This window comes from Corylus avellana, chromosome 7, assembly GCF_965113065.1.
Source record: "Corylus avellana chromosome 7, dhCorAvel1.hap1.2, whole genome shotgun sequence".
Classification (NCBI taxonomy): domain Eukaryota; kingdom Viridiplantae; phylum Streptophyta; class Magnoliopsida; order Fagales; family Betulaceae; genus Corylus; species Corylus avellana.
In genome coordinates, this window is record NC_142496.1 from 16,379,707 (window position 1) to 16,393,118 (window position 13,412).

Sequence of the window (13,412 nt, forward strand, 5' to 3'; positions counted from 1 at the left end):
TTTTCCGTCCAGAAATTACTATTTTTTTTTTTTATTTTTTTTTTTTTCAGTCAATTATATTAAACCTATAAAAATAAATTTTTATTCGCAACATAAAAAATTTAATATAATTTTTTTAAAAAAAATTAACCTAAAAATTTGAGTTCTTGGTCCAGCGTCCGCCCTATGGAGGTCCACGATAATCCGACGGCGGTCTTGTGAACTATTGTGATTTGATAATAAGAAACTCAAATTTAAAAAATGATTTGAAAATATTTTCAGTTGACAATTATTTTTCACCACACCAAACACCAAAACATAATTTTTAAGCAATTATTTTACGCAAAAAAAAAAAAGGAAAGAAAGGATTATTAGATTATTTTAGTCTCTAATCCTAATTTGTTTTGGAAAAGAAAAAATCTTAGACCCTTATAAACCCCTCTAGCAGCCATGTACCCCCTCATAGATCACGTGCCTTTCATTCTCAAAATTTCACAATTTTAGAATAAAAAAAAAAAATCACAATTTTCTCAAGAACATAGGCCCCAGTACCAATCGGCCCATTGGTTTTATTCCTCTACATCACACGGCCAAGGCAGCAACTTAGCAACAAGTTTTTCATCAAAATTTTCATCTCCCATTCGAAACTTTGCTCAGCACTCCAAAATTTATTTATACTAAAATTTTAGTTTTCATGAAAATGTATTTGCTTTCAAGTTTAAACAAATTATCTATTATATATTAGCTATAAATAAGCTAAGCTTAAATGAGTCAGGGTTGAATAAATACTATTTATCTATTAGCTATAAATGAGTCAAACTTAAACAAATTATCTAGGTCGGTAATAAGCATGAACTCGGCTTGATTACATTGGTAAGTCCGTGTGCGAATTTTTAAATTTTGGTTATATTTTGGCATGGGGGTAAAGTATATTTTATCTTAAAAACATTGTTTCCCATAATACATGTTACATACACATAAACTGGGAATTGTTTTGGAAGAATAAAGAGTAATGTTATTTAGTAGATTCTCATACGACAATCATACAACTATAATGATGTGGCAGTAAAAATCGACTTTCAGATCAATAAGGGCTTGTAAAATAAAAATCAATAGCTGATATTTACTGTCACATCATTATAGTGTTGTAATATATGTGTGTTACAAACAAATTGTTTTCTTGTTTTCTTTTTCCATAAGCCCTTTTATTCTTTGTTTGATATTTGCTAGTGGCTTCTTTGAGAAATAATTTTTTGTGACCGTTTGGTCATTAAGGGCATTGAGTTTCTCCATACGTTGATTTTCACTTTTATTGTTTCTATTGATTTTCACTTTTATTGTTTCTAGCCGTTGGCCATTAACAATTCCATGGTTTTAATTGTTCAACAGTTTTGACCTTTGACATTAACAAGGTCTAATTATTTTTTATGGTTTCCAAGCATTTTTTACCGTTTGGTCATGAAGTCATTCAAGGCTTTGGATATTAAAAGATTCTCTTTAAGAAGGAAAACGTGAGCTTCATTTCTATATATTAAGCCAACCTTCTTGTCAATATAACATACACAAAAGAGCATTTGAGATATATATATATATATATATATATATATATTATTTTTATGTTTTCAATTATGTATTTGTTGTTCTACAAGAAAAGATTTGGGTTGTTCTATTACTCTTCGTTATTGGAAGTGCGTCCTTAACGAAGGTAGACGCTATAGTCTAATCCTGGGAGGTTGCGTGTCAAATGATCCGATCGCACCGAGTTATTCACTCCGGGAGGCACGAATCAACCTTTAAGGACAACGCTCTTGCGTGATTCTATAGCATTGTGAGATCTTTCCATACTATACTTTTTATCTCATATATTTTATTTATTTTATTGTTAATATTCATATTGTAATTATTTTATATCAATGAGAATTTGTGCACCATTCAAAATTATTTCCAACAATCTTAAAGGTTGATCATGATGGTTGCACAAATATTTTGATTAGTATCATAACAATAGTATTTAAACTTATAAGAAGGCAAATACTATAAGAGTTTGTAGTATGCAATTCGCATATGAGAAAGATGAAATCAAATATTTGAGTGGAAAGATTTTGTATTCATTTATCAAAAAAAAAAAGAATTTAATTTCTTGTGTAGTTGTTGAAAATGAAAATATTTTGATCGTAAGAGTTTTCAATTATTTGAACTCAATTCATTGATTGTCAAATAATCTTTTGTTGTTGGGTTACTATTCTTACAATAAAAAAAGTTAAGCCTTTTATGGATTTTTTAGAACTTAGCATTTTTGTTATGTTGTGCTAAGCTTGGCTAGAAAACATCAATGTAAATTAATAATAATAACTGTGAGTGATTATTCATTTTTGTGATGGAGAAAATACATAGACGTTGCTAATTGTGTGCAGAGAATACTACATTGCTAAAGATTCTTGCAGGAAAGCATATGATAGGAAAATGAGATATGGTGCGCGTATTGAGTTGATCGGTTCTCACGACACCTAATTGGTGTGTAGTGGCGACAATCTATTTTGGAGGATATTGGTAAAATAGTTGGCTCCGCTGTGAGTTCTTAAATTATGATTCATAGATCTTGATTTATTTTTTTTCAAGACATAATATACAATTTCATTTATTAAATAAATAAAAAAAAAAATTTGAAGTTATGATGGTCCTCCTTGATTGAATTAAAGCTGGTGCAAAATTTTATAATTACATGAATTTGTATATGATAAGCGGTGGCTTCTATTGATTCATCTATTTCAAAAAAAGAAATAGTATTTAGCATTTATGTTAGCTATGACATGCTATATTAGCATAAACACTATAAGTTATTTGGTAATTCCTCATATATACCATTTAGCTTTCAAATTTCTCTGATATGATGATTCAAAATAAAATATATGTGATTATTGATGTTCTTATTAAGGTTCATTTGGTATTTGAGAAATTTATCATGTCATAAGAATGATACCAATAACATATTTATGACAATGAGCCAATAATAGTTGATTATTATTTGGTTGGGCTTGATACTTTGCATATTTATTGGAGCTTTAGTTAAAAAGATTTTCTTTTAATATCTTGATAGAGCTTGTAATATGCAACTTCTATTTATAAGACTCATGTCTAAAAATCACAAGTGGTGATTACTATTTTTTTAAATAGCTTTAAAAAACTATCAATTGATAGAAAAGAAATAAGAGTAAATGACATATCACACTTAGAGAAAAATGAGCTCATGGAAGTCATTTCTTAAAGCATTTGTGTGCTATTAATGAAAATCTATTTTATTGTGACTATTTGGTTTATTCCATTAATATTTAGCATGATAGATTAATACATGTAAATCTTGGCTACATTAAGGGAATGAAAAGAAATTAGAATATTGGAATAAATGATGAATGCTATGATTGTCATTTTTGGGCTATTCACCAAAGTGTGGGGGGAAGCCATTATTTTGTTTGTCACATTTATAAGCATTGTTTGGAGTACCTCGAAGTGTGGGGGTGTTTGGCAAATGTTATGTTACTCAAACTTAAAATGTAGAAACTTGGTTTTAAAAACCTATGATTGTGATTTTATTGGTTTTGCATGTAATAGTTCATGCTATAGATTCTTTATTATCAAAAGTGATGTTTTAGATTAAAATACTATTATTGAATCTAAAAATGCTATTTTTCTTGAGCATGTGTTTCCTTTGAAAAATAAGGAAAAATTATTTCATAAATTTTCTGTTGCTTCTAATAAATTGTTGATGATGTATAAGAATTGAGAAGAAGCAAAGGAGCTAGAACGGAAGGAATCTCGGTAATGATTTTATTGTTTATATTATTGATGATGATCTGACATGTTATGATGAAACAATTAAATCTCTAGTTGATGCATTTTTTGGTTAGAAGCTATAAATAATAAATTGGAATAAATTATGTCTAACCATGTTTGGGAACTCGTTGAGTTACCTTCTAAGACCAAATCAATTGGTTATAAATAGGTGGTTAAGAATAAGCTTAAACCGGATGATACAATAGATAAGCATATGGTAGACTTGGTAGCTAAAAGCTACAAGTAAATGCATATGTTGATTATTTGATACTTATTTTCCGGTTACTAAAATTGCATGTATTAGAATGTTATTTGTCATTGCTTATATTTATAAACTTGTTGGACATCAAATGGATGTCAAAGTTATTTTTCTAAACAGTGAAGAGATTTATATGGAGCTGCCCAAGGGACTAGTAATCCCCGGTATGGATTAAAACAAGCTCCTAAACAATGGCATGAAAAGTTTGACAAGGTGATATTGTTTAATTTATATTTGATTAATGATGCAAGTAAATGCATAGCAAGTTTTACAATAATGAATGTGTCATTATTTGTTTATATTTATGACTTGCTTATTTTGTGAACTAACATTGATGTTGTGCATGAAGTTAAAAGATTTCTTGCATCTAATTTTGATAGGTAAGACATAGGTAAAGCGAATGTCATGTTTGACATTAAGGTTATTAGAGATAATTATTACATTATTTTATCTCAGATATATTATGCTCGAAAGATGCTTAAAAGATATGAGCACTTTGATTATCCGCCTATGTTTACACCATATGATTCAAAAATGTATTTGGTTAAGAATCACGGTGATTGTGTTTTGCAAGAAAAATATGCACAAATCATTAATAGCTTGATGTTTTGACAAACTGTATATGCCTTGATATATATTACATATATTGTTAGTAGATTGAGTAGATATACTCATAATCATGGTATTGAGCATTGAGATGATATCTCTAAATTGTTGAGATACTTTAAAGGCACAATTAATTTTGGTTTGTCATGTTGTGATTATCCTGTTATTTTGAAAGGATATTGTGATGCTAACTGGATTTTTGATTCAGATAAGCAAAGCCTACTAGTGGCTATGTGTTTACTTTGGCTAAAAGAGTTATCTCTTGGAAGTCTTTAAAAAAGAATTGCATAGCAATGTTTACTATGGAGTCAGAGTTAATTGCTTTGGAGAAGGCAGAAACTGAAGATGAATGGCTAAGAACCTATTGGTTAATTTATTTGTCTTTATAAGCTAACACAGTTCCACCTATGTGTTTATTGTGATTTTCAGGCTGCCAAAGCTCGAGCAAATAATTTATAATAAGAAAGTGCACAATATTGTGAGGCAGCTTATTGAGACCGGTATATGTCCATGGACTTTGTGAGGTCATAAAAGAATTCTGCAGATTCTTTGACCAAGCCACTAGCAAGAAGGCTAGTGAGAGAAGCATCGAGGGGGATAGGACTGATACCCAAATCATGACACTGTGATTGATACCCAACCTCTGCGATTGGAGATCCCATGAATGAGGTTTAATGGGAAACGAAGTCACAAGTGAAATGAGATATGGTACTGTCAATTTATGTTTATTAACTATCTTGTTGAAAAGATTAGTTATGAGTCCATCCCTATGGTGTAAGACAGTACAAGATGCAGAGTGATTAAGGATGAGCTTAAAGCTCTTAATGGATCCATAGTCCCTACCTGTTGGGATGGGGTGTTCCCTGCACACACTCTTGATGGATACCACCTATATGAGTGTGGAGTTGCTATCTCCTATGAGACTTGGGTAGGTCTCTAGAGCGCTCATGAAAGCCATTTTATGGTGTAATAACAAAAGATGCAGAGTGAGTAAGGATGAGTTTAAAACTCTTAATGGGTCCATAATCCCTACTTCTTGGGATAGGATGTTCTCTGCACACATTCTTGATGGACGCCACCTATGTGAGTGTGGAGGTGGTGCCGCCTCCTATGAGACTTTGGCAAGTCTCTAGAGCACTCATGAAGCCCAGAGGCGCATGGCCTGTATAAGGCGCCAACCCGCTATAGAACAACCCAATTTTCTTTATTTGATTTGATTTGACTTTTGGTTTATTTGATTTGATTTAATTTTTTGTTTTTGGAGAAAGTTATGTGGATGATAAGTTTGTTTAACTTGTGGATTTGGTTAAAAGAGTTTAACTCTACCATGATTCATTAAGTTCCTACTTATTTATCCTAGGTGCGGTTAAAACCTTCGGGTACCACATCGATGCATGCTTTCAATCTCCTTTATTTTATTGTTTGTAACATGTGGGGGATTGTTGTAATATATGTGTGTTACAAACAAATTGTTTTCTTGTTTTCTTTTTCCATAAGCCCTTTTATTCTTTGTTTGATATTTGCTAGTGGCTTCTTTGAGAAATAATTTTTTGTGACCGTTTGGTCATTAAGGGCATTGAGTTTCTCCATACGTTGATTTTCACTTTTATTGTTTCTATTGATTTTCACTTTTATTGTTTCTAGCCGTTGGCCATTAACAATTCCATGGTTTTAATTGTTCAACAGTTTTGACCTTTGACATTAACAAGGTCTAATTATTTTTTATGGTTTCCAAGCATTTTTTACCGTTTGGTCATGAAGTCATTCAAGGCTTTGGATATTAAAAGATTCTCTTTAAGAAGGAAAACGTGAGCTTCATTTCTATATATTAAGCCAACCTTCTTGTCAATATAACATACACAAAAGAGCATTTGAGATATATATATATATATATATATATATATATATATATATTATTTTTATGTTTTCAATTATGTATTTGTTGTTCTACAAGAAAAGATTTGGGTTGTTCTATTACTCTTCGTTATTGGAAGTGCGTCCTTAACGAAGGTAGACGCTATAGTCTAATCCTGGGAGGTTGCGTGTCAAATGATCCGATCGCACCGAGTTATTCACTCCGGGAGGCACGAATCAACCTTTAAGGACAACGCTCTTGCGTGATTCTATAGCATTGTGAGATCTTTCCATACTATACTTTTTATCTCATATATTTTATTTATTTTATTGTTAATATTCATATTGTAATTATTTTATATCAATGAGAATTTGTGCACCATTCAAAATTATTTCCAACATATAGTTGTATGGCAGTTATATGAAAGTCGACTAAGAGCCTGTTTGGAATTGCATTTGAGAAATAGAGCTTTTAAGTCAAAAAACTTTTTTGACAAAAGCTTCATTTTTAAACTTTTTCCAAATGTATTTTGGCCATTTTAGGCTTTTTAGACCCTTAAAAGTGCTTTCAATTTTATTTACTAAATGGGTATTTTTTTATTAAACGGACATTTTGAGTGTTAAACGCACTTTAAAATATTGGATCACATGAAGATAAGCATGAAGTTAGAATTTCAAATGAAGATAAAGTCTTGAATGAAGATAAAGCTACAGATCAAGATAATCAAACAATCTAATCATAATTCCTTTGTAGGGATAGAACACTAAGACAAGATTATGTATTTGTATTAGATGTAGATATCTAAACCAATTGTACATCCTATGAGATTATAAATACAGCAACTGCACTACGTATTCACTAGGCAGCAAATAGACCAAACATAAAATCATATATGGTATCAGAGCTTCAAATCGACTAATGTGGTGTTTCTCGACTGATGTAGTGTTTTGAAATTATAAGGCTATAGAGAGGGTGTCGAACCTCAAGGACTGCATAGGTGTTATCAAGTTTGCAAGATCAAAAGTAACTTAATTTAAAAGATGATTAACTTGTTTTATAACTAAAGTGCATGAAAATATAAGAGAGAGTGTAGGGTATTGACTTCACGTTTATCCGCACAACAATGGTTACTCATATTTAATCAAGAAATTCATTTTATGCATGTTATAAATAAACAGGAAAATACTTTATTGAAGAATAAGTATAATCCATCTTCGGTTGGCATGGACCATTCACCTAACCACTAAGATGTGATACAACTCATCTTCCCTAGATATGGATTACCTAATTCTTTAATAAGTTACATACAATCAAGAGAGTAAGCATAACCCATCTTTGGTTGGCACAGATTGTCCACCTAACCACTAAGATGTGGAATGACCCCTCTTCCTTAGGTATGGCATATCTAACCCTTTTGATTATATGTCAGTTAAAACCGTTGTATAATCATCATCCTTATAATCACAGAAAATAAAAATGATTTGAGTTCAATAAAAGTAAAAGACTTTCTAAGACAAGATAAAAATTTCACAAATATTGATTTTGGAATTTAAGGACAATTGCATTTATAGCCTGTTTGGGATTGCGGTTGAGAAATAGATTTTTTAAGTCAAAAAGAGCTTTTGGGCAAAAGCTTCATTTTTAACCTGCCAAAAGTGCTTTTTGGACCATTAAAAGCGCTTTTAATTTTTTTACCAAATGAGTACTTTTTTCTTCAAACGGACATTTTGAGTATTAAGAGTACTTTTAGACCCCTCAAACGCAATCTCAAACAGGCCCTTAAACATGAAGAACAATATTAAATTGTAGCAATCCTCTAAATTATACAACCAACATGCATAAACTAAAAATCTATAAATTAATATACAATCAAACCATTGTGCTTGGATAGGGTTACATCAATACCCACTAGGGAGTTTAGCCGCTCATGACTCCGCTAAGCCTCCAAGAACTATTTGCTGAATGTTGCTCAGTGGTGTCTTTTTACAATTTTTAGAGGCCTATTTATAGGGATTTAGAAAACCCTAGGAAAATCATAGGTCAGTCTCACAGTTCAACTGGGAGATTGAAAACCTAATTCAAGCTTTAAAAGGATTCCAGCAGCATTCTGGAAACCGTGTGCGCTTGAGCCCAAGGGATGTGTGCTCGAGCCTACGCTGGTATGTGCTCGAGTGCTAGTGCACTTAAGCCTAGGTGCTGGGACAGTCGAGCCCAAATGCTGTGTGCTCAATCCTAATCCTTCAAGAGGCTCCCAAAATATGCTTTTATCCCAATTTTCATTGGAATTTTAGCATCTTTCATTTAAAGCCTTGAAAAAAAAAATCAAATAAATAACAACACTAAGGAATTAATATATGCGAGTTAAGGGGTTTGAATATAGTTTAGGGGTACTTTTTTTTTATCAAATGGACCTTTTAAGTGTTAAATGCACTTTTAAATATTGGATCACATGAAAATAAGCATGAAGTTAGAATTTGAAATGAAGATAAAGTCTTCGATGAAGATAAAGCTACAGATCAAGATAATCAAACAATTTTATCATAATCCCTTTGTAGCAATAGAACAATAAGACTAGATTATGTATTTGTATTAGATGTAGATATCTAAATCAATTGTATATCCTATGAGATTATAAATACAGCAACTGCACTACGTATTCAGTAGGCAGCAAATACACCAAACATAAAATCGTATATGGTATCAGAGCTTCAAATCGACTAACGTCGTTCATCTACAATGTCTACATCTAGCTCCTCTTCCGCATTTCTTTCCAACCTTCATCCCTCTTCCCACATCAAACTCACCCGCGACAATTATCCATTCTGGAAAGTACAAATAGTTCCCACCATTCAAGCCCATGAACTCTTTGGTCATGTTGATGGCTCACTCGAATGCCCTACCAAAGTATTACCTGATTCCACCATAGGTATCATGAAGGCAAATCCTGCCTATGCCACCTGCTATCAAAAAGACAAGGAGGTTCTATCCATCCTCATCTCCTCTCTCACCGAAGAGACTCTTGCCCATGTTTGGTCTTCACAATGCTCATGCAGTATGGCAAACTCTGGAGCAGCACTTTGCCTCACAATCCCAAGCACGTCTCATTCAAACTCGAGTCCAGTTGGTAAACCTCAAGAAAGGTTCTTCCTCAAGAGCTGATTATTTTCAACTGGCTCAAAGCCTCTCTCACTCTATGGCTGCTACCAGTCACCCCATTCAAGATGAAGATCTTGGTGCATACATCCTTTCAGGACTGAGCGTGGAATATGATCCACTTGTCACATCCTTCACCACTCGGAATGACTCCATCTCTCTAGGTGATCTCTATGGGCACTTACTATCCCATGAACTGCATTTGGAACAGCACCATACTGCAATTGATCTGTCTATCTCCTCAGCCAATGTCGCTTAGTGCAATCAATCTGGCTCTTGTAGATTTGGCCGAGGCTCAACAAATTCAACCAGGGGCTATGTTTCGCAAAACACAAATCGCAACAAAGGCAAAGGATGTGGCCGTGGTGGACACTCCTCTCAATCTTTAGGATCTAATCAAAATGGATCTTAATGCCTCATCTACTAGGTGTGTCAACGTTCAGGACACTCGGCTGCCACATGTTGGCACCGATTTGATCATGCGTACCAATGTGACACATCCCAACTTGGTGCTTTCATGGCATCTACACAACAGCCACTTGATCATCAATGGTATCCCGATACTGGTTTCACAAGCCACCTCACAAATGACTTTCTCAATCTCAACATAAGAGTTGATGAGTACCTTGGCAGTGAACAAATCCGAGTTGGTAATGGCTAAGGTTTGTGTATTCACTATACTGGCCTTCCATCTATTAAATCTCCTCATAATACTTTTTATTTACCTTCATTACTACATGTTCCTGCTATATAGAAAAACCTCATCTCTATCCATCAATTTACATCTGATAACAATGTTTTTCTTGAGTTTCATCCTCATTTTTTCTGTGTTAGGATATCCCCACCGGTCGTCTACTACTCCATGGCCCGAGTAAAGAAGGGTTGTACCCTTGGCCTTCCAAACACTCCCCTCCTACGTCTGAACTTGCTACATTCGTTGGTTGGAGAGCCTCAGTAGATCAATGGCACAACCGTCTGGGTCATCCTACCTTATCCATTGTTCATCAAGTTCTTGCTTCCAATAAACTGCTCGTTTACTCCTCCTAAGCCACAACCGTGTGCTCCTCCTATCAAATGGGCAAAAGTCATCATCTACATTTTTCAAATTCGTTGTCTAGTTCTAATCGTCCATTACAATTATTATTTCTTGATGTATGGGGTCCTTCTCCGATGCTTTCAATCAATAATAATCGATAGTATCTCTGCATTGTGGATGACTACAGCAAATACACTTGGCTTTTTCCTATCAATATGAAATCTTATGTCACTCATGTACTTCTACGTTTTAAAACTATGGTTGAAAATTTGTTCTCATACAACATTGCATCGGTTCAAAGTGCCAATGATGGAGAATTTCTCCCACTTCACAACAAACTCACCTCCATTGGAGTTTCCTATCGTTTTAGTTATCCTCACAGTCATCGTAAGCATCGCCATATCGTTGACACGGGCCTAGCTCTATTGGCTCATGCATCGGCACCTCTTTCTCTGTGGGATGATGCATTTCAAGCATCCTGCTACTTGATAAATCGTCTCCCAACCCCTAGCACCAAAAATAAAACACCATTTGACATCCTCTTTCAAAGTCCTCCTGATTATCAATTTTTGAAAATATTTGGTTGTGAGTGCTGGCCATTCCTCAGGCCTTATTATAGCAACAAGTTCTCTTTTCGATCTAAGTCATGTGTGTTTATTGGTTACAACAAAAATCATCATGGTTATAACTGTCATAACATTAAATTTGGACGTGTTTACATTGCTCGTTAAGTCATATTTAATGAATCCTCCTTCCCTTTTGCTAAATCCACTCCATCAAAATCAGCTCCATCTCCAACTGTTATCATTCCTCCTATTCCTTTAAGTAGCATTTCCGCAAATTCCACATCTGCCATGTCTGATCCTGTCGTCAACTCTAATCAAGATATAGCCTCCCCACCTCCATCTCCCTCATCTGTTGCTTCCTCGGACTCTCCATCACTGCCAGTGGGTCAGCCACGTGTTCACCCAATGACTACATGCTCATAAAATCAGATTTACAAGCCCAAGTCATTCTCTGATGGAACTGTGTGGTACCCAGCCCCAATAGCCTTAACTGCATCTCTCTCTAAGTCTGAAGTTGAGCCCACCTACTTCTCAAGTGTAATAAAATATTCTAAATGGAGAACAGGCATGAATAAGGAGGTTATGCCCTCCTTCAAAATGGAACTTGGACACTAGTTCCCACTTTTCCCTCTATGAACATTGTTGGGAGCAAATGGGTGTTTCACATCAAACGGAAAGCTAATGGTAGTATTGAGCGATACAAAGCCAGGTTTGTTGCCAAATGGTTTTATCAACAACCTGGAATAGACCTTGATGAAATGTATAGCCCGGTTGTCAAACCAATAACCATACGCACAGTGTTAACCATTGCCTTGACTGCTGGCTGGCCTATACATCAAATTGATGTTAGCAATGCCTTTTTACATGGGGTTCTTCAAGAAGATGTTTACATCTCACAGTCACCCGGGTTTGCTCATCCAAAATTTCCTAATGCTGTTTGCAAGTTACACAAAGCTTTATATGGCCTTAAACAGGCACCTCGGGCTTGGTTCTCTCGTCTAAGCACACAGCTACATGAGTTGGGATTTCATGGGTTGAAGTCAGATTCATCTCTGTTTATGCTTCACAATGCTACACTAGTTATTTATGTTTTAATCTACATTGATGACATTATCATTACTAGTCCTAACAGTGGTGCTATATCTCAGCTAATACAGGATCTCAACTCTGAATTTGCTCTAAAAGATTTGGGGCCTCTTCATTTCTTCTTAGGTGTTGAGGCTACATAGGAAAGTAGAGGTCTTCGGCTATCTCAACAACGTTACATCAGTGACTTGCTCAACAAAACCAATATGTCACACACCAAACAAATTGGCTCTCCAATGTCGTCATCTGCAATATTGAGCAAATTCATGGGCAACACCATGACTAATCCATCTCTCTACAGAGCACTGTAGGATCCCTCTAGTACCTCTCCTTAACACGACCAAATATCAGCTTTGCTATAAATAAAGTCTCCCAGTTCATGCAAGATCCTAGGGATGTTCACTGGTCTGCTGTAAAAAGAATATTAAGCTACCTAAAGAGCTCCTTTGACCATGGTCTTTATATTCACAAGAAATCTACATCAACCCTTGTTGCATTCTCCGACTCTGACTAGGCAGGATGTCCAGGCGATAGACGATCAACCTCAAGGTATTGCATCTTCCTTGGCAGAAACTTATTGACATGGAGCTCCAAGAAACAGTCCACTATATCTCATTCAAGCATTAAATCCGAGTACAAGGCCCTTGTAAGCACAGCCGCTGAAGTCATTTGGTTGCAATCTCTCTTTGGTGAACTTGGAATGCCCCTTTCATGTGCTCCTATCCCCCATTGTGATAACATTGGTGCCACATATCTCACATCCAATCCTATGTTTCATGCTAGAACGAAGCACATAGCGATTGATTATCATTTTGTTAGGGATAGAGTTGCAGCAAAATAGTTGGAAGTTTAGTTCTTATTCAGCAAAGACCAAACAACAGACATTCTCACCAAGCCTCTTGCAACTCTACGATTCACTTTTTTCAAAACCAAGCTCAACGTTCAACCATCCACATTGAACTTGAGGGGGCGTATTGGATCACATGAAGATAAGAATGAAGTTAGAATTTCAAATGAAGATAAAGTCTTGGATGAAGATCA